The 18,659-nt window shown below is 36.4% G+C and overlaps 1 protein-coding gene across 1 annotated transcript in view; it reads left to right on the forward strand.

Moving 5' to 3' along the window:
• DPYD (dihydropyrimidine dehydrogenase) overlaps positions 1-18,659 on the forward strand; it is an 853,664-nt gene that overhangs the window by 555,492 nt on the left and 279,513 nt on the right. The gene's annotated exons all lie outside the window — the stretch shown is intronic.

Here is an 18,659-nt window from a genome sequence, read left to right on the forward strand (position 1 = left end):
AAATGGTGTGAATTAAATAATATGAAATGTTGTCATTTATGACAAATTTTCTAGTCCTGGAAAGTTTACTTTTGTCTTGACATCTGGCACGGGGTCTTGTACATAGTAGGTGTTCAATTCTTTTTTTTTTTTTTTCTTTTTTCCAAATCCTTGGATTATTTGAATTAAACTCAGAGGCCAGAGACCCTTCATTTGGCAGGGCAAAAATTTCTGCTTATTCAAATGAACCTAGGTTGCTATTTTCATATTAGCATTCAGGGAGGATTTTAAAGTACCTTGTAAATATTTAATTAACATTCAGAATAGATTTGTGACTTAGGAAGAAACCATTCTCATGAGCAGCGGAAGAAGAAGGCCTAGTCAAATGTTTTTCAAGTATATCCTCTGTTCCACTCACAACAGGTTACCCAGAGGATCAGTCAGTGTGGTGACAGACCAAGCCTTGGTTGACAGTATGTCAACATGTGTACCTTGACTGAAATGAGGAAGGCTTCTAAAAACACAGCTGGAACAGGGCCTGAGGTAGTCAAGGTTCTCTCTTTATAACCCTTGCACAGTGTCTGAAACTTAGACCCAAGATATTTTTTTAGTTAAGTGGATAAAAACAGCTATGGAAACATTTAGATCTGTTGACTAATGTTTTAAAGAAGGATACATTTTAATATGTATTCCTTGCCACAGAAATGACAATTATTTTGAAAATGTTGCCCAACCTTGAGTTTATTTTTTTAGAGTGAGCTTTGACTCTGTGAACACATCTGAACTTACCCAGCTGTTAAGTGTCTTAGGTGTATCCTCTCCAGAGAGTTATTTAGCTACATAAATTTTTGCACAGCCTTTGGCTGAATGAGGTTACCAAGCAGTAAAATTTTGCAGTAGAGTTAGTATTAAGATTTCTAAAACTCTTGGAGAACATATGTTCCAAAAACCATGATACCTTAGGCTGAAGGAAACTTGAGAACATTGCTGTTTTACTTGTTATAATTTCTAAAATCAAAACCAGTTCTTATCAGCCACATTTAGAAAATTTCTTTTGAATTATATTCTCGTTTAAGTCATAGAATTGAAAAATAAAACTAATGTAGTTGTTTTTGCTCCAACATATTTTAAATAATTACTCTGCCTCAGGACACAGGAATGTTCAATATTTTAAATGGAGGGCAGGAAGAATATTAGTTCATTAAAAAAAAAACTTTACTGTAAATCTGACTCTTTAGAGTGGACACAGGTATATCTGGGTCTTCTTATTCATCTTTCCCTTTACTTCCTTTTTTTTTTTTTTTTTTTCAATTTCTCTACCTCCTGTTTCCATTCCCTCTTCCTTTCTCTTTGAGCTTCATAGTCTTGAACACTTGTAAGCTGCTGGGATGGGAAATTTGTACTCAGTGTGGGGAACTGAGAAGTCATTCCAGTTCCTCTTCCCCATTGCAGTGGGATCCCACGTTCCGTCTCTTGGAAAGTCTTGTGTGCAGAGCACGCTGTGAGCATTGCCAGAGACTGATAAGTGTTTGCTTCATGAATGAAACAAACTGACATTAGTTCCATGCCTAGAGTATTTATCTATTGGAAACACTCTCTTGTATTTTTTCCACTGGTGTTTCTAGAAATCATCATAATTTTAGCCCCTTAAGAAGAGGCAGAGTATCACAGTATGGTACAGTTTCCTTTCTAAACATGTTTTTTCCGCCATTATGTCATATATTTTCTCACCAATATTTCATAAGGGAAAAATACTGCCTTTGTGTCTAAGTCATTTTATATTAACTACATATGTATGTATTTAAATTATATTTAGATATTTAAACTCTCTATGAATGTACCTATAAGTGACCAAATATTGTGAAATTTTTGAACAGAGAAGGCTATAACCTCTACTCCACAATATATAGAAATCATATATTTATGGAATTTGTAGAAATAAACAAAATCTCAAGCTGACCTTGGGAATTTGAATTGTATATTTCCGACGAAGTGAAATGGAAAATCCCTGATAATTTTGATGCTCAAGCGAAAGTGAAAATATTCTCTAGCTTTAGTTGTGTACATTCTGAAGAGTCAGAGGTATATTACAACGTGAAAAAAAAAATTAGTTTTCTTGTCCTCACAATAACCCTCTGAATAGGTTGAGTTTTTATCCTGCTGTACAAGAACAACATAAAATAAAAACAAAAACAAATAAAACAGCAACAAAAACTGAAGCCTCCATGCTTCCCATGTCACAAGTCTGGTCAGCAGTTGCCAAGGCCTGAGCTTTTATTAGCATGGAAGCCTGAATATAGATAAGTAGATAAGTCACCGAGAATAGTTCTTAATAAATTGGTATTCTAGCGTAAGCGTTAAATATTATTATTATTAACTGAAAGTGCAGTACAGGACTAAGTTATCTCTAAAGTCTCTTATAGTTCTAAATTTACATTTCTCTAAATATATAAAAACCACAAGCAAGGGGTGCCTGGGTGGCTCAGTTGGTTGGGAGTCTGCCTTTGGCTCAGATCATGATGGGATCCAGCCCTGAACAGGCTTCCTGTTCAGTGGGGAGCCTCCTTTCCCTCTTCCACTCCCCCTGCTTGTGCTCTCTCTCTTTCTCTCTCTGTCAAAAAAATAAAAATAAAATCCTTAAACACACACACACACAAGCAAACCTGGATCTACTAAGTAGATGTTGCATCTCTCTGAATAAGGGAGCCTCCCCGATGTCTTAACATTCAGATTTAAAGTTGTCCTTGTGGGGCACCTGGGTGGCTCAGTCGGTTAAGCGGCTGCCTTCAGCTCAGGTCATGATCCTAGAGTCCTGGGATCAAACCCCACATCGGGCTCCCTGCTCAGTGGAGAGCCTTCTTCCTCTTCCTCTGCCTGCCACTTTGCCTACTGGTGCTCCCCACCTCTCTCTCTATCAAATAAATAAAATCTTAAAAAAAAAAAATTGTCTTCATGCAGTCTGTGTAAGCCAAATTCCTGTGCTGTCATATTACTTTATAAATATAATTAAACTATAGTCAATTCTATAAAGTTCAGATAAAATGTCACCTCTTGGAGGTCTTCTCCTTTTCCTAAATATGAAGTATTCTGATGGCATTGGGTGAATACCCCTCTTTTGTCCTTGAATAATTGACTATTTTTAATTTCATCCTGCAGAAGTTCTAATGTGAAGTCAGGCAAGAGTTGAAGAAACTAGAATAGCTTTCTGTTGTTGTTGTGTTTATCTTGTTTCTGAAATTATTACCAATATTTGAAAAATAGGTAAATTTGAAAGGAAGATCCTATTTCTTACTCTCTTGAATTATGGAAGATACAGCTACAGGTGGCCTGCATTACCATGCAGCAGTGAGGAGCTAGAGCTTAAGTGCTCTCCTTTAACACTCTATGTGGTTCAAGCAAATAGCAGCAAACGTTTGACCAAGGGTAAATGCTTGTTCTGAAACATGGATTTGATTCATACGTGCCTCTCCAGTTCCACCCTTAAATATCCAAACCAATCCTTCCCAGAATTTTGCCTACTTTCTAGGTTCCTGACATTGAAGAGTCTCTAAGCTGCCTTCTTTAGCCAACAGTACCTTTAATTCTTAGACCCTCCATCAGCTTCGAAAAGAAAAAGGAATTGATGGAGGTCGAGGATGGAAAGTGTGGGCTAAGATGCCTTGTCTTCCCACCTTCCTGTTTTATCATCCACAAGGCAAAAAGGAAGAGCAAGAGGCAGCGTGCTCCTCAGGACGTCGCAGTACTAGTTGTAAGTCCTCTTGAAATGATTTTTTTTTTCCTGCCATCAGAAAACATGAAGTTTTAAATCTTTTTCTTATCTTTCTCACAAATTGTTTACTTTTTTGCCTTGTGTCAATGATGTGACATAGTGAAGTACCGATTTCTAGAACTGAGAGTAACCTGAAGGATTTTCCAGTTTGATCCCCTTATTCACAGGAAAGGAATCAGGGACTGGGAAGATACCTAATTTGTCTTCTCCTGAGAAACCAACCAGCAAGGTCCAGAGCCTCTGATGCCCTTGTCACTGACCAGCATCTGACCTCTATTCAGTATTTCCTCCAGGTCATTTGGGTGTATCCAAATCTCTAGTTAAGCTGAATAAACCAGTATTCCCTGGGAACTCCTGACTCCATACCTTTCTGCCTAAAATTCACAACTTTTCAACTGAAATTATCCAAATAGAAATCACCTGTCTAATTCTATTTTAAATGACATCTAATCTATTAACTGAGTATATCTTATCAGTCAACCAAACTTTCCATGAGAAAGAAAAAAGAATATATTGTACATGAACAAGTTTAAAGGTGGAAAATAGAAGTACACTCTTGTTAGAATCTCTGGTGACCTAGAGATTGAATCACTGTCAATGAATTTGAATTTCTTTGCCTAACAATTCTAAGACACTACAAAGATCTTATTTCCCTGGCCCTAGGATTCCCATTTTTTGGTAGTTTGGATGCCTTCCTTGTAGGTGTGATTGCCATAGAGCATACACCTATTTCAGTAAGGATGCTTTTAGATGGAGAATTCCAAAATGATAGTGTAATCAGAGGGAAGACTACTCTAGCTTCTCATTTAAAACAATGTCCTAAAGAAAGATAGCAGTGCCACAGTTATTACCTGGTAAGTCTTGCTCTCTCACAGCCCCCTCATTGATTTAAGCACATCCTCTGCATAGAATTTCTAAACACTGAAATGCTTAACTCAAATAGTCTTAACATTAATTTCATCATCAGGAAATACATGCAGTCCTGCTTTCATGGTGATTCAGCTAAGTAAGAGCAAACAGATGTAAAGTGGTAAATCTTAAAACATTTACTGATCTTAAATAATTATTGACTTAAATTAAGATCACCCAAACAACACTTTGGTATTTCCCTCATGATCTGTTCTATGTCCAATTTAATTTACACAAACTCTGTATGCCTATTAAAAAAAGAGAGAGAAGGGCTTTGTTTTTATTACAACATGCCAACATTTTTCATAAAACATTAACCACAGATTATTACTCTTACCCTTGCCAGGGAGCAGACGTCTGTCAGCAGAAAGAGAATCCAAAACTAAGTGTGAAGACCACATTGCCCCAGATGTGCTAGCATCTCCCTTGGGAAATAAAATCTTCCTCCAGCAGCTGGGTTAACAGATCCCCATCTCATATGTAATACAGGGTCCATGAACGATGACCACAATCTGCCTGGATCAGGTCCCCATAAGATGTTTGTGGATGAGACAGTATAAAAGATATGGGTTTTAAAGCCAACACAACTGAAAATTCATAGTACTACCTATATTTCCCAGAGGAATGAAATTCAGGAACTCAGGAGGATGAGATATCCCAAAGGCTAGAGAAAAGAATATGGGAGCCCTATCAGTAGTATAATACAGCTGAAGCGACAGTGACCTCCCTGGACTCTTTCTGTGGACCTCAAGCGGAGGGATCACTGCTGAGTTAGATTTTTTTTGATACTGGTCTGGTACATGCCCATGAGATGTCCTCTGTTTCAGGTTCTTGATTTCCTCACATTCCTTTTAACTCCAGCCCCTATAAAATACATGTATGACAAAGTGCCACATCATCCTGAAAGTGATGTTATTCTTGCTCTAATTAGCATGGGTGAATATAACTTAAGGTTCGGGAGTTGGAACTAAGGTCTGTAAGTTGAATGGATAAATATGGGATAGCCTAGGTTGGCTTCAGTGGATTGAGTCCCCGAAACATCACATTCACAGGTTTGGAAATCATTATGTCACAAAGTAACATCATTTCATGGAGAGCTATGAGAAATGACTGCATGATATAAGCTTCTGCAAAAGTGACTAAAATCTGATATTCTCCATATACATTCAACATATCCTATTCTTTTATTTTCCTTGCGGCATTATAATTTTAGAAGTGCTTTAAAATAAATTATTGGGCGCCTGGGTGGCTCAGTGGTTTAGGCCTCTGCCTTCGGCTCAGGTCATGATATCAGGGTCCTGGGATCGAGTCCCGCATCGGGCTCTCTGATCCGCAGGGAGCCTGCTTTCTCCTCTCTCTCTCTGCCTGCCTCTCTGCCTACTTGTGATCTCTGTCAAATAAATAAATAAAATATTTTTTTAAATAAATAAATAAATAAATTATCAACTTGTTTGTGAAAAAAAGTATCTCTGATCAAACAGAAATATTTGCTTTATGCTGTATGCTGTATTCTGTTGCCCAACTTTTATTTGAGCTTAATTCTCAACCATTTGCATAGACATTGGTGCTTAAATAAGTAGATAACTACAGGAGATCTGTAAGAGGCATTTCTGTAACCGCCAATATTTCGCCTTAAGCTGATTCTCTATGAGTTTTCAGTTTTAGTTATTAATGTTGGTTAGTGATATAATATGATTGCTTCCTCTCAAAAATTTTAAATTTTCAGCAGAAAGCAGTGCCATTTAAATCTTACTGAAATACCAATTGTAGGTGGGGGGAGTAATCACATAAATGTCTAGGACAACAATCATGTGGAAGTTAAAAAAAATTACATGTAGTACAAATAAGTGGATTACTGGTGAGTGGTTGCAGGAAAAACATTTTAAATGTGTGTATCTTTTTTTAACTTAGTGTGGCTTTTATTGTACTCATCACTTGTTATATTCCAAAAATATAGCAGCAGGAGTATTTTAAAGTGGTTTTTTTTTTTAATCACCCTCAAATGATCTCATCATAGTGACTTTGAGAAGCATAGCAAAGTTTTCTATATGCCTGCTGACTTATAGCATGAAGATAAACCAAAAATGTCTTTGACCGAAAGAGAGAGACACAGGAGTGGGATAGGGAGAGGCTATGATCTTATCAATGGTACCATGGAGAGTTTGCATAGCATAATGTCACACAGAATAATAGGCATTAGCAGTGCAGAGTAGAAACAACATTGAAAACCAGAATTGCTGGCAGTGAAATGAAGGGTCCAGTCATGGATCCAACTAGTCTAGAATATTTGGAAAAACTGGAAAATAAGACTGAGTCATTTATTAAAAGGCACAAAAGACTCAGGAGTAAAGGACACTGCATATTAGGCTAAAAAACCAAGATTGGACCAAAACCTAGTAAGCACTCAGAAGCTGAGAGATTCAGAGGCAGCCGAGTTTGCAATAAGGCAAGAGAAAGGATAATGAGTAAGACAAATCAACGAAAGGCGTAAGAGCCACCACTTTCAAGAAGACCTTAAAATTAAGGCAACTTGTGCCTCAGCTATAAAGTTTTTATACATTTCCCACTGGGATAGAAACAGCTTTTTCGAGTGTGATCACTTTAAGGCTTTGAGCTGGGAGAAGGTGAGCAATGTCAGGAAGAAAGCATGTGGGTTTGCCTGACTACTGAAGGAAATAGTGCCCCCCCCCCAAAAAAAAAAAGTAAGTCAACGGAAGTAGATTTATTAAAATCATGACATTTTCACAATCCAGGAGTCTTGATTCAAGATGGAAGACTCCAGGGCTTTTGTTAACTATCATCTAGCAGCCCGATTCCCAGAGAACTATTACTCCCCCGCCAGATACACAAGAGGTGGCACTTACTGATAATAACAGATTTTATACAAATATGAAGTCTGTCTTGTTGATTGCATTGAAGAAATCTTAATGACAATCATGCTTTACAGCTAACTTTGTTTTTGTTCCTTCACCAAAAAAATCACTTCATTAAGTTGCATTATGATTAATAAATATAGGCTCTACAAAAAAAGCTTTGTTTAAGGAGGTAATAATGTAAAGCCTGAGAATCAATTTTAGATACTTTGAGATGTTCTGAATGTCTTTTTTCCTCATGTTATCCGGTGTTTATGTTTTCTAGTTGGAGTGTTTTCTCTCCCTATCTGTTGTTACTGAGTATACTCAGTTGTAAAAGTCCTCATAGATCAAATGGCAAAATCAGTTCTACTTAATGTATGTTAAAGACTCATCAGAGAGTAGCATACAGATTTTTTCTCTTATTTGTGAAACTTTTAGCTGTTTTTCAAATGAATGGAGACTCTATTGCCAGTTTTTGTTCATCAATGTTTTTTTTCCTTGACAATACCTGAGATCATATGGCAAGATAGTAGGCATGTCATTCCTGTTAATCCTATAACCATGTTTTCCAAATGTGGAGAACTTAGTACACGAAGGAACAATCAAATCCCTTCACTTCTCCTGTCTTGTTCTCTATTCCTCTATCCCATGTTCACTCTTGATTCTCTTTCTACATTCTGTCACCTCGGTCTCAAACTTTTGGAGAACAGACTTTCTATTTAGGAGACAAAGGTTATACAGACCCCAGAGTATTCATTGTGCTCCCCAAATCACCAAATACTTCTCTACTTTTACTCATTCAGCAAATATTTGGGATTTCTACTATGTACCAAGAATTGTATGAAAAGCTGAGAGTATAATAATGAGCAAAACCAGATATGTTTTCTGTTCTCAGGGATCTTCCCATTTAGTAGAGTAGACATATATTGCACAAATAACCCCACAAACAATAAAGTACAACTGGCATAGTACCATGAAGTAGTGGTCCTTGATACGTGAAAAGCATATAATGTGAAATATCTGGACTACTTGGAAGGGTAAGGAACAACTTTATAAGAAAACGATATTACATCTGATAACTGAAGTATTTAAAGGCCATGGAAACAGCATGAGCAAAGCCCTGTGGTTGAAACAAGGCATGTTGAAGGGCAAAAGAAGAATAGGGTGCTTAAAGCACACACGTGTGGCACAAGATGATATTGGAAAGGGGAAAATAGAGGTCAGACTATATAGAAGCCCCTAAGTCATGCCTTGTTAAGACTTTTGATCTTATCCCAACAGACAGCAGTGGGAGGTTATAAAAAGGTTTGGTGTGTGTGTGTGTGTATAAGCCTGTACATGTGTTTGGTGGGTGAGATGGTGACAATGTGGGGTGATATGATTGTGTTTTCATTTTAAGAAGAGAATTAGAGGAGCATGAGAATGGACCTAAGAAGGCTGTCTGGAATAACCAGGCAGTTGTTCATGTAAAATATAATGGAGGTTTACAGCTTAGCTTAGAGAAGTAATTGTAGAGAAGGAGAAATGGATATGCCAGAGATAAGGGGTCTATCCAACAGCATTTGAGGATGGGTTGGATATGGGTTTTGAAGGAAAAACAAGTAGCAAGATAGTTCTTAGCTTTCTGTTGTATGCAGATGGAGGAATTCTGGTATTATGATAAGACAGATGCATTAACTGATATAACTGATGGTATGAAGTTGAAGTTGACTTCATGATTGTCTGGATGCAGGAAAGCAGATGTCCTTAGCATTCTTACTCTCTCTTACTTTCTCTTCTTTGCTCCATGGTTTAGTGAATGACTCATTCTCCCCCATGACAGATAAGCATTTTTAAACCACCTGATGACCTAGTCTTAGATAAATCTATGGTTCCTCATTCCAGTTCCCAGGGGGGTCTTCACCTTTCCACCCCTAGAGCATTTTCTGATATCTGTGATTCTGGTATTTTCTGTATACTCTCTCCAATCCCCACTACTAAGCCCTTAGCAAAAACTTTCTTTTAAATGAATCCATCCTTATTTTAAACAAGTAAAAACTTACCATAAAACATCTTGACTATTAAACATATCACTCTGTCATAGAGAAGAAGGATAAAGTGAATAAAGTAGGATAAAGTGAAATACAATTTTCCCAGTAAATAATAAATAAGGAATTATATTTTTGAGATTTTGAGATACAAGTATAGTTACTATGATATAGATATATCCCAAGAGAATAAATTCATAGAAGATTATAAAAATTGAGTTTGTTCACTTAGTATGCCTTGTATTCCAAGCCTTGTGCTATCTGTTTCCACATGTGAGATCACACCCACTCCTCAGTCAACTTTGAGGGGGAAGATAAAACATTCTCCATATTTACAGACAGAGGACCTGAGGCTGGAGTGACTTGCTCCACATTGAATCCCCAAGGATTAATGTTATTATGGTACCTGGTAAGTTCCATAAATAATTTTTGGACAGATTAATGAAGGTTTGAATGAATGAATAATTGAATTAAGTCTTCATACAAAATGTGTTGTGTGTGTGTGTGTGTGTGTGTGTGTGTGTGTGAGTGTACCATTGGCAATGAGAAGATCCTGAGCAGAGTGGTTTATGAATATGACTCAGCATAGCAGTTCTTGTTTTTTTAAGTCATTTTACTTCCCTCTAAAACCAGTGTCAATACATTGCTTTGGTTTTTGGTCATCTTTCCACCTCAACCATGTTAGGTGTCATGTGTCTGATTTCTCCAGTTTGTGTCTCAAATCCATTCTAAATATGTTTCTCCAGGGGTACATACTACTCATTTATACATATTATTTACAATTCCCTGTGCCCTGGACAGGAGTCTGTCTCCTTTTCAAATACTCTGTCTTTGGAACTTAGTAATCTTTTGTTTTTGTTGTTGTTATCATTGTTAAGAATGAACATTTTTTACACGTTATTGGAGGAGTTTGGAGGATGAAAGACATCAAAATGGCTGACTCTTCCTTTTGCAAACTCGCTATCCTATGTAAACAAGGCCACTATCTGGGGTTAAAAAGAGAGAAAAAAAATAAACTTCTTTAGCCTGGCCTCCAGGAAATTAAGAACTTTATTTTCACTTGTTTCCATTCTCAGTTCTGAATTACAAATGCTCCCTGAATGTTGCCTCATACATTATTTGAGAGCAGATATGATCCCGCTGTGCTACTTGCCAGCCTCTGATACAAGGTCTAACTCCTGTAATCCTCACAACTCTATGATGTATTTACTATTATTACACCCATTTTATAGATGGGAGAACCTAGAGACAGAAGGAATAAGTAGTGTGACAGGTCGCACAGCAAGTAAATGACCGCCTCAGTATTCAAGACCTGGCCTCTAGCTCAAGAGCCTGTGCTCCTAACCTTGGGCACCGCTGCCTCTCCAGAAAGAAAATTCCTGGCTTTACTAAGCACACAAATTATTGATACATATCTTAATGATACATCTCTTTTTGAAAATAGTGCCGTTTGTGGGAGTAATGGAAGCTCCTCTGGATAAATAGTACTGAAAAGGCTAGTTTCCTCAAAATAATCGGTAAAAAAGAAATTTTTTTAACTACCTTTATTTTTATGTGTTACTAATTTTTTCTGTGTCTAAATTCAGTTTTAAAGGGAAACCCTAATGTTTCTTTTTTTTTTTTAATTTCCAGACATGATTAAAACCTAGTGCAGTTTCACAGAATGTTAATTGTCAACGTCTGTTTTTATTTTTAAAAATCATTTTTTTGCTGTTTAAGTTTGACACCACCCCTCCCATAAAGGAGACAGTCTGTGGTATCAGGCATTAAGAAACTACTCCCACTAGTTGGTGATTATTCGGGAGCAGCTGAAGAGGGGTAAAGAACCCCCACAGAAGTGCCCAAGAGGGAATTTACCCCTTTTTCAAAGGGTGGAGAGCACTAAGTAGGCAGAACGCTGTCCAGCCCCATGCGTGGTTCTGCCCTCGCCTGCCATTCCACAGCCCTGCCCCTTTACAAAGGGTAGATCATTAAGCCATCCAGCGGTGGGGAGTATTTTCGCATAGCTGTTGCCCTTTATAACAGCCTGGCAGTGAGTGACCATAATAAATTATGCACTGCTCTGTGAGACTGTGACACAATGCACTGCCGGAACAGCGGGGGTGTTAGAAAATCCATTATTTGAAATTTTTGTTTCTTTTTCTTACTAGATTCCATGCTGTTCTTTTCCTGTCATCTTGTTCCTTTTTTTCCTATCTATTGTTTTGAGGGTTTTGTGTCTGACAGTTCTTTTCTGCTGCTGGTTTTGTCCTTTTTGTTACCTTGTTTCTGCCTTCGTGGGCTCTCCCACCCCCCCTCCCTTGGTCTTGTGTGTTGTGAGCCTCATTCTCCTTTTCTGTCATGCAGTCATTTGCTTTACTTTTCTTTCTCTTTCTGCCTTATTGTCTCATATAATGCAGAAAAACAAATTCTCTTTTTGTCGGCATTCTTTTACATGGTGTTATGTGGTTGTCATTTTCCCTTCAGGATAGATGCACTTTACTGTATTTTTGGTTCCAAGAATCTAAAACACATGTCCAGAGGAGTGCCAAGGCTGATGGCAATAAAACACAATCAAAGCAACCAGGAGAATAGTTCTCTGGGAACGGCGCAGACCTATTTCTTCCCTGTAGATCAAGTCACAGAATCTTAAGTTTTGTTCCTAATTTTAGATTATTCAATCTCTTTCTCCTTCTCCGAGTAGATCTAGTCCACCATGGCAATTGTTTTGACACCCTTTCTTGCAAATCTACCTACTCGCTATTTCTGTAATTGTTTTTCTGTTGATGAACACAGTCTGAAAAGCTAATTCTGGCAGTTGGAACACCCACTGATTCAGTTAATCCACCAGTTATTAATTGAGCAGCTATACTGTGTCAGGAATGGTGCAGGTGCTGTGGACATTGAACACCATCAGTTTTGTTCTTTTTACATTCTTTATTTGCTCATGTCCCTTATCCCTAACTTCCTTCTGTGGACACGTCACATACTGTCATTTGTCATCCTGCCTTCTCCCACTTTCTCTTCATTGACTCCTTTGGAACTAACATTTCTTGTATGTAGATTTATTTTCAAAGAACTTGTGATTTTTCTACCTAAATTCAGTGCATTGGATTAGAAAGCCCAAATCTTCTTGGCAGTGAACACCTGAGAATGTGCCAGATTCTTCAAACCCATTTTTGTGTTGCAGTTAAAAAATAAATAAACAGAAATGGTAACCTGACCTCTGGTGCGGGTATAGATTTTTATAATATTGGCAGTAGCTGAATTTAATTATGCCAGTATATATACTTATTAAGTATCAGTGAATTAAATAAACAACTACAATTAATTTCTTCGTTTCACAGTACCTAGTTCCTTGTTCCTTTTAAATGTTTTTCTCTCTATTTGCTTTTACATGCTTACTTGTCATTTTGTAAACTTACTATCTTCTAACCCGTTTCTCCTGAATCACCACCGATATTCAGTTTGGTCTACCTCTGTTGTGTTTTTATATTTCCTCTCTCTCTCTCTCTCTCTCTCTTTTTTTTTTTTTACTGTGTTTTATTCCAGGGTTATGATTGTTTTAACTTCTGCTGTAGTTGTTATTTGATTGCTTGATTGATTGATTGATTTTTTTTTTTTTTTTTTTTTTAGAGAAAGAGTGAGGGGCAGAGGGACCGGAAGAGAGAGAATCTTAAACAGGCTCCACTCCCACTGTGGAGTCTGACATAGGGCTCCATCTCACGACCTTGAGATCATGACCTGAGCTGAAATCAAGAATCAGATCTTAACCCACTGAGCCCCCCAGGTGCCCCTGTAGTTGTTATTTTAAATACGAATTGTTATGATAGCTCAAAAAAGTTAGCTTACTGTTTTCTATAGCTGAAATGATTTCTTCTATCTCTGTACTGGTTTCCTTTATAGTAATCTCTTTACCCTTCTTCATGTCTCCAAATTTCCAGCTAAGTGTTTTCATATTTTCTTTATTCTATACTTTCTTTTTCTCTTTCTTGCCACTTTGAATTCTACCCCTTAACTTTTTCTATATCAGTTTTTTCCCTCTTTTTTAAGAAACACTAGTCCCTTTAACATCACTCTGCAAATGCATGGGGATGACTTCTCTGATTTTGTTTTTTATTAATTGGCCTTTCAGAGTAAACTCCCAAATATGTAATATAGTTCATTCTATGCACCCACAACAAGTCAGTTGTCCTGTTAGCTTCCAGATGCAGAGAAATGCTCATATTAGAATCTCATGTAATTCACACTTCCAGTTTTTAATTATTTTCTTCATAGTTGGGAGAAAGTAGAAGGGGGGACAGATAGGAAGAGCTATGAAATAGTTATACAGTATTAATGAAATAGTTATGAAGAGCTATGAAATAATAAAAGGAAAAGGGAGACAATAGACTGAAAGTAAATAAGTGAATTTGATATTTAGGACACTTGCATCCCTAAAGGATGTTGCGGGGAAAATACTTTTGGTGGCGGGATACAAAATGAGAAGTTCAGGAACCTCTCACAGATTCATTCCTATGGGCCAGACCTATTACAGCTAATTCCACCAAACATCCCTAGCTTTTGCATGAAGTGCATCCAGTTCACCATGCAGAATTTCATCCATGTCATTACTAAATGGCTTTGCCTTGACAAGGTGATATTGCTAGTTTGCATACCTTTGATATCATGCTCTAATTTTTTAAAATTAACAGCATTAGTCTCTTTTGAATCAGCTATTGCATTTTTTATTAGCCAGATTCCACTTATGACTTGAACACTTTAGTGATAATATTTTGAAATCAGTATATAAAATAATCTGAAATAATTTTGTCATATCTTTTTATTTTTATTCTGATTTTGTGACCTCTAGTCATGTTAATAAGTGAAGCTCAGTTCTTCCTGTACCTTGACTAGTGCCAATTTAATTTTTATTTATTTTAAATAATTTTTTTTATTTTTTAATAAACATATAATGTATTATTAGCCCCAGGGGTACAGGTCTGTGAATTGCCAGGTTTACACACTTCACAGCACGCACCATAGCACATACCCTCCCACTAGTGCCAATTTAAAACAAAACTTGTCATCTTTAAAAACAGCCCCTCTAAAAATAAGCTATTAATTTATCAGTTAATTTATTTCACTGACCCCTCTACTCAAAACTTTTTTAGATAACCTTGGATTTGTCAAAAGGGATAGCTGCCTACTAAAGTAGCCCAGTTTTGTATATAGATGACCAAATATAAAAATATTATGGGCAACCCACACTCCAGTATGAATTGTGAACATAAAAAGAAAGAAAGTAGATCAATTTAGAGGGCTAGATTACTAAATATATATATATATATATATATATATATATATATATATAATTAAATACAACATTACACACACTCACACACACACACAGACACACGCATGTGGCTGAATATAGTACTAATCTTCAAATTAAGAAGCTTTTGAGTCTGGCATTTTGGGCTAAATCTAATGACTTGAGTATTTAATTCCTTCCTTCTCACCACCAGTAGCCTAGCCAGTATCATAATAGAGTTTAATTTTACTTAGTTAAAAAGGTTTCAGTATCCTTATGACTTTCTTTTTATTTGGTCACCCTCCCCAGTCCTTCTTACCTCTCTCTCTCCCAGCCCTCAGTATTGGGTGGTTCTCAGGTCTGAGACTCCTTTCACCTCACTGAATTTTAATTTTTCTTCCCATATTTAACTTGATCTCTTTCTTCAATTATATTTTTCTTCTCTTTTTCTTACCTGGAATTTTTCTTGTTTGAATCTGCCTTATGGTTTCTGATTCTCTTAGAATCATCACTACTGTTTCTGATAAGAATTTGCAGGATTGGCTTACATTCCTAACAATAAATAGCTCTCATTTTTTGAGAGTTTATTATACTTGTTAGGTAGATTATATTATTTAATTCTCAACCAACCCTCTGAGCTACTACTAACATTATCCCTAATTTTGCAGATAAAGAAACCAAAGCATAGAAAGGTTAAGTAACTTGTTCAAAATCCTACAGGCAGGAAATGGCCAAGCCAGTATTCAGGTCAGAGTGTCTGACTGCAAGCTTGCACCCTTTACCATTACTTTATAGCTCCTCTTGTAAAGTGATGCCAGGCTACGTTAATTTGCTTTTTTTTTTTTTTTAAAGATTTTATTTATTTATTTGACAGACAGAGATCACATGTAGGCAGAGAGGCAGGCAGAGAGAGAGAGAGGAAAAAGCAGGCTCCCCAAGGAGCGGAGAGCCTGATGTGGGGCTCGATCCCAGGACCCTGGGATCATGACCTGAGCTGAAAGCAGAGGCTTTAACCCACTGAGCCACCCAGGCACCCCCGTTAATTTGCTTTTAATCTTGATGTAAGAATGGGTGATTTCCCTACTGTATCTTTCTTCATCATTAATTCTAATGAGATCAGCCATATCTATAGTGTGGAGTGGGAGGAGTGGAGGAGGTTGAATCCTATAGTGTTTACATTTTGGTCCACATTCTCCTTGCGTACTTTCTTGGCTTCCTTCTGGCCACCACCACGAGAGATTACACGTGAAAGTAATTCTTGTCCTATCTCCGTTATTCGAGTAAACACTTTCTAAGGGCAAGGTCTATATCATCTTTTTCACATCCTTCACATTGCCTTGTAAATGAGTAGTGTCCAGATAAAGGGCCACAATTATAAACCCTGGCAGATGACCATCCTCAGGTGCTTCTGCTGTTCAGTACTCCTGTTCTGTGTTTTTCCTTACATTATAGGAGAAAAAAAGGCAAAGCATACCCTTCTTTGGTGTAGGTTGAGTAGAGACATGTTAAAGCCTTTCCCAAGTGGTCTGTTTTGCAAGAACTTTCTTCAGTTTTACACATTTTTATTTTCTTCATTCACTGGAATAGAGTACGCACGAGGAAGCAGAGTGACTTGGCTAAGCAGTTAACTGTTTATTTGGTAGAATCCAACAATCACATATACTTGAAAAAGTTTTGTAGAATTTTTAATAAATACTCTGAAAGAGCTTACGTTTTTATTTTGAATTACAATTTGACAACATTTAATCCCTTGTTATTGCTTTGTCAGACTTTTAATTGAATTATTCAAAACATGAAACAAAAGGAAAGAATTGTACATAGCACAGTAATATGAGCAGAATTACCAGAGTGCTGAGAATTATTAAAGAGGACATTATGTTTGTTAATCGGGCATTTAATTTTGCTTCTATTTGTTGATGGAAAACATCCTCTTGGAAAGGATTTTTTTCAAAAACCTTAATTGTGACAATGCCTTCTTAACATCCATGAATATACTGTACAGCAAAAGCTGTTTGAAACCTAATTAGTCAAAAAGATTCCTAATTTCCATTTTAACTCTAGGATGGCTGACCAGCATTTTGGTCAGATGGGTCATTAGTGCACAGGAAAAAGCAAACCTTCCAGAAGTGCCTTAAAAAATGAAAAGTGCTTGGAGCAAAGATTTTAAACTATTAGAAACAGTAGCAAAAAAAAAAAAAAAAGAATACTCTCTTGACTCTTATTATAAGGCAGACATAACCTTTGGACTGAAATGTCAGTTTTAGAAAGGAAATTGCGGGCCACTCTCACTCCTACATATTGATATGAAACACCAAAAAAATGTTAACATGTTGAGTCCAGCAATGTGTAGAAAAGGTGAACATGGCATGACCATGTGGGCTTACTTCAATAAAGCAAGGTTGGTATAAACAACTCCCCCAAATAAATTAATGTAGATCATTACATAAACAGGTAGGTCTATAAGTCTTAACCAGGGAAATAAATGAAAAACAAGTTTCACATGTATCAATGTGTATTGTGTGTATATATACATATATAGAACCAGTTGAATTTTTGTTCAATAATAATATATAAATATGTATAGTTATGCCTACATAAACATGGGTAGAAAATGAAAAGGGTGCACATTAATGCTCCTAGTGGATAAAAACTCTAAGATTAGGAAGGGGGAATTTTATTCCTTATTTTGTACAATTGTCTAAATAGGAACAATTGTTAATTATTGTGTTTTGAAATATAACTATCTCAACAAGTCAGGTTTTAAAAGGACAGTTTTATGTTTGAGTGCACAGGATGTGACTCTGTAGTTAGAATAATTTCACCACCATTATTGTAATTACGTTAGGGAATGCTATTATGTGGCATTAATTGAGGCCCAAATGCTAGTCTGTCTACCCAAAGAATAAACCAGGTATATATGAAATGATATTGCCCCATTTCCAAAATTCCTTAGAATAGTAATTAACAAGTACAGGTTAACTTTTGGGAAGAGTGTTGGTTTTTGTTTTGGTTTTGGGTTTTTTTTTTTTTTAAAGAAATAATGACCAAAAATAAATTGTCCTAAAGTCATTTACTCGATCTAGGATTCCTTCCTATGACACAGTACAAAAATGTCTAGTTTCCAGCCAAAGAGAAGTATAATTTTATAGTGCTCTATAAATATTTAATAATAATATTTATTCAATAATTAAAATTATTGAAGTAATTTTTAAAAATAAGATGCTTGTTAAAAAATATTAATAGTGGCCACAAAACATGAAATTGCATTGAATATTTACCAAAAGGACAAATAGGTAGTGAATCATGATACAAATATAACCAGCTTGAAATTCTAAAGACTTGTAGACTTTTTTAATTTGCCATTGCTTTTGTGAAGATTTATAATATCTTACCAGCTATTATCTGCCTATTTATTATAGTAAAGGGATTTGTTCTTTCACACCTGCCCATGAGAGAAAACCATTTGTAGCTTCAGCACTCATATATTAAAGAAGTTGTATGCTTTCTTTTAAAATTTCTCATGGAAGACATAAACCTAATCAAACCTTTCTCCCCTCTAGCTGGTAACCTCTGCATGAACTAAAGGGTTGAAATATTGTTTAATCATGCTACATACCACTTTTTACAGTTATGAGAAACATCATTTTGCTGCAGTGGAAGCAACAAAACAAAATGTTTTTACTCCGTGCAAGGAGAAATATATTTTTAAATTATTTATTATTTTAAATGGCATGATTTCTTATGAAACTACATTTCCCTCTTCTATATTTCAAATATTACTTCTGGGAAAAAGGCACATTTTTACAGTGATGATAATATACATGTAATCTGGGGAACGCAGACCCTCA

Source organism: Lutra lutra, chromosome 4 (genome assembly GCF_902655055.1).
Source record: "Lutra lutra chromosome 4, mLutLut1.2, whole genome shotgun sequence".
NCBI lineage: Eukaryota > Metazoa > Chordata > Mammalia > Carnivora > Mustelidae > Lutra > Lutra lutra.